The sequence below is a fragment of the Mycteria americana genome, chromosome 18 (genome assembly GCF_035582795.1).
Source record: "Mycteria americana isolate JAX WOST 10 ecotype Jacksonville Zoo and Gardens chromosome 18, USCA_MyAme_1.0, whole genome shotgun sequence".
NCBI lineage: Eukaryota > Metazoa > Chordata > Aves > Ciconiiformes > Ciconiidae > Mycteria > Mycteria americana.
The window spans coordinates 3,561,292-3,565,659 of NC_134382.1; positions in this window are offsets into that span (position 1 = coordinate 3,561,292).

Genomic DNA, 4,368 nt, shown 5'->3' on the forward strand with positions numbered 1-4,368 from the left:
AATTTTGTTGGTGGTTTAAAGGGGATAAAAATTTAATATGTTACTTACTGAATCATCCGCGAAGCATCTCGGCGCGGCGACCTCCTGTCCCGCCGGCGCTCCGGCAGGATTTGGGAGATCAAAGGTTGGATGCAGAAAAATACGGCGCGGTGCGCTGCCCGGGGAAGGAGGGAAAGAGGCACCGCGGCCTCAAACCATCAGCACCCAAAAAAGAGCGGGTGCAACGCTGGGGTTTTAAAAGGGCTTTTGCTGAGGAGGAATAATTTGGCGGTGGTGATTCCCCTCGCTGCCGGGATGGGTTTCGGCGTGCAGCCCGAGCGCCCGGGCCAAATTCCCCTCCCATTTACCTGCTTGCCCGTATCAACGGCAGATTTTTGCCTTAAAATTTGGGGTATTTTAGAGACTATTTTGCAGTTTTTTGTCCTAATTCTGGTCAAAATGAAAATTAAAAGCATCGCTGCCAGGAGCGGGGGGGGGGGGACTTGGTTTATTTAGCGGTTTTCCATGATACCGATAGCAATATGACGTAATTAAAACGCTGCCAGCGCTGGAACCTGGCCGGTTGTCCCTAAAAATGTATTTTTTTTTTCCCCCAAAACGCCCGCTGTGTTATACAGGGTGGATGGGAAGATTTCGAGGCGATCTTGGCAGGTTGCGTCAGGCCGTGGGTTAAACTGGTTTTTCCTGGGATGAGGAAAAACTGGTCTTACCTGTTAATTCCCAAGGGTGTCTGGGCTGGGGAGCGACTCACCTTGGATAACCTTGGCCTTGCTTTGCCTTCCCCAGCCCCGGAGCCGGCTGCGGGGCTTGCGTCCCCGGCCGATGATCCTCGGGGTATCCCTGGGCATGGCGATATGTGGGATGCACCCGTAGCAATTGGAAAAGGGGGGTTGCAGCAAGACCCTCTGCAAAAATCACCCCGTCCCGGGGAGAGGGTGGCTTTGGGTGCAGCGTGGGAACGGGTGCAGGGGGATTTGCATGTCTGCCTGCAGCGAGGGAGCAAAAAACCGGCTGGTGCATCCAGCGGGAGATTTGCTGCAGTAAATGCAAGCCCCTTTTCTTGCTCCTTTTGCAGCTGGGTTGCACCACCGGAGTTTTTAAGCAAGTTGCTGATGCTTTGGGAGGTGATTTATCCTCCGGGTGAAGCGTACGTTGAATTTTCCCAAGCATTTAGTGCGCGTGAGAGGGGAATTTAAGGTCTGGCTTGCCTCCGACTGGCGGGCCGTTGCAGGCAGATGGAGTCTCGGGAAGGTTTTGCTGCCAAAACCCCTGTTTTGCTGGGAATTGCACAGCGGGGAGATGCGGAGGAAGCAAGGATTCATTTTTTATTTCATAAAAAAAATGAATGCATGCCTTGCAAGCTTGCATCTGCATGCTTTGCAAGCGCGCATCCTCACGGTGGGCGGGTTTGTGCACCTCCGAGGGGTTTTCGGTTGGGAGACCAGCGAGCAAAACCAGCCCAGCTGCTCTCTTGCATCCTTGCACCAGGCACCAAGAGGTCCGGCATCTTCGTCCGGGGTTTCTAGCAACGCCGTGGTGCCACGGAGAGCGGCTTTTGGTGCCTCCCTGCAAGGTCTTTCCAAAAAAACTCTGGAGAAGTTGGGACATCTCTTGGAGAAGGTGTCCCAAAGCCTTCCCCGGGAGGAAGCCAGCAGAGGGCATCCCCGGACCGGCTCCATCACCCCGATTACATAGATCTCTATAAATATATATATATATATATTCACGTGGAATGGTTCTATTTAAATAAACGCCCTCCCTCCATGCCCATCACTTCTCTCCCGCATCCTGTACAAGCACACGGCGCACTTACGCAGATATTTAAACGCCTAATATTTAAAGGTCCTGGAAAAAGTCTCCGTTCACGCCCATAAAAACGGGTTTATTGAGTTCCTGTTACGTTATATATTGTAAAGCTTTATGGGGAGGGCATAAATCTGCACAAGGAGGGGGTTTAATTTTGTTTTGCTCGGGGTTTCCATGCTAAACCGGGGGGGGGGGGTGGCTCTCGCAGGGGTGGTGCAGGATGAGGCCAGCTGGGCTCCATCAGCAGCCTTGGAGAGGAGGAGGCGGCTGCTTATTTAAGGGCTGAGCACGGGTGCAAACTGTTTCCTTGCCCCAAATATCCCGGGGGTCCTTTCCTGGAGGAGCGAAGGGCTGGATCCTTGACGTACGAAAATCCTCTGGCAGGCGGGATTAAATCCCCGTGACCGCGGGCGGGTGACCCCCATCCTGCCCCGAGCGTCCCTGACCCAACGTGGGTGAATAAAACCGGGTTGCTGGAGTTGATGGACTTTTTCTGGCTAAAAGGAGGTTGCCCTGCACGCAGGGAGGAGGTGCATGAAATTGCTTCCAAGCAAGGAGCTGGAACAGCATCCTTAACCCTTGCAGGCGTCTACAATCCTGCTGCGAAAACGCAGCCCTGCGTCTCGCAAGGGGGGCTTGGGGGGCTCTTGGCTGGCTGCTGCAGCCGGGTGCCCCCTTGCCTTGCAGGGGAGGTGACCTGCGGGGTGATCTTTTATTTTTAATTTATTTTTATTCTTAATTTATTTATTTCGGGGGGTTGTTTCGGCTGCCAGCACCCCAGGGTGGCCCAGCCTTGCTGACGCCGGCACCCAGCCCCAGCTGAGTCAGTGCCACCGGCACGCTGGGCACCGCACCGGTGCCAACACGCCGGCCGTGAGCGAGCAAAGCTCTCGTTGCTCCTATTTTTGCTGAGCGCAGGGTGAGTTTTTGGGGCTGGGGGCACCCCATGGGTGCCAGGGAGGTTTAATACCCTGGGGTGCATTGGTGCAGCCTTGCAAGGGGGTTTGCAAGTCGCCGCTGGGTGCAGCGGGCACCCGGGGAGGGGTTGCGTGCTCGTAATTCGGGGTGCGCGCAAACTCACCCCCTTTGCCGACGCAACCGGGCCGGCAAACCGTGTAATTGCCGGCCGGCGCCGACTCACCTGGAGGGTTAGTCCCTATAGACCCCGGTGGATGTATGGCGGTGCTCTATAGAGCCGGCTGCGGGTCCCAAGTCCCCCGCCGCGGGTGCAGCAGACCCTTTCTGCTCGGTGCTGCGTGCACCCCACGGGTGCGTTTTTGCTTGGCTGGTGCCAAGGCAAGCGCGAGCAGCCTGCGAGGGGGGGGTGGGTGCTTCGGGTGCTCTTTGCTCCCTTCCCTCTCTGCGGCGGCCTTCGCAGGGTTCAGGGCGCGCCAGCCCCTCGCTCCTTTGGGGGGGCTTTCAGTTCTTGCTGCAAAGTTTCCGGGGTGGGAAACGGAGGGTTGCTTCATGATTGAAAGACTGGAATTTTTCCAGTCTTTGGAAATCGGAAAAATCAGATTGGATTTTTCCAATCTGAAAGGCTGGAAAAATAATTTAAATTTCTGTGATTGCCGCTGGGATGCTTTTGCTGCTACCCAGCCCCCCAAAAATGGGCCGTGGAGGGTCTCGTCCCTCCACGTATTGGGGCAGCGAGGATAAAGTCCTCTCCACCACGGTGCTTGGGGCTCGGATCCTGTTCCCGCTTGCAGAGGGGTTTTCCTGGAAGGGCTCAGCACCTCCACAGGCAGCAACACCTGGCAGGGCAGCCATGCCATTACCCAAAGGAAAAGGTGTTTTTTTTTTTTCAGCTGCCTGCGAGTCATCCGAAGGGCGCTGGGATAGGTGTGGTGGTTTTTTGGTGGTGTTTTTTTTTTTTTTTTTTTTGCTGGGCTTGTTCAGCTGGTTTCAAGCCGGAATAAACCTGGCAGCTGTTTGGTTTGTTTGCAAGGGGTGTTCTCCAGCAGGGCTGGGCGGCAGCAGCCGGGGTGTGCCGGCAGGTAACGCCGGGACGGCAGCAGCAAACTCCTTCCCAGCAAGAAAGACGCAGCCCCAAACGCCGATGGCATAGGTAAGAGGGGTGCAGTTCATAGCGAGGATATTGCATTTAAATAAATGCATGCATGGGGTGGTCCCTGCATTGCTTTAACTTGTCTTTTTTTTTTGGCTAGGGTGTATTTTGGGGGGGGGGGGGGGTTAGGGCCTGAAAAGGTGGCATGGGGGAAATACCCTTGAACGGGGGTGTGGGGCTGTGGTTTGGGGCTGCCGGCCCCGCAGCTGGTGGCTCCGGCGTAAAATATCCTGGAGAAAATTCTCTTTGCCTGCAAACGTTGTTGGAAGCTCCCGCTGCAAAGCCGGGGCTGTTTTTGCACGGGCGATGCTGTCGGTGGCGAGGGGGTTAACAGGTCTCCCCGGCACACAGGGGGTTAAAAGGCAAGGAGGGGGCCAAATCCTGCTGGGGGGTTATTTATGAGGACTGGGGAACACCAAGGGTGTAAATCAGAGCTGCTTGGGAAGAAGAAGAGGAGGGGGGGGAGATGCTGCCCAAAATCCCGGCATCCCTCG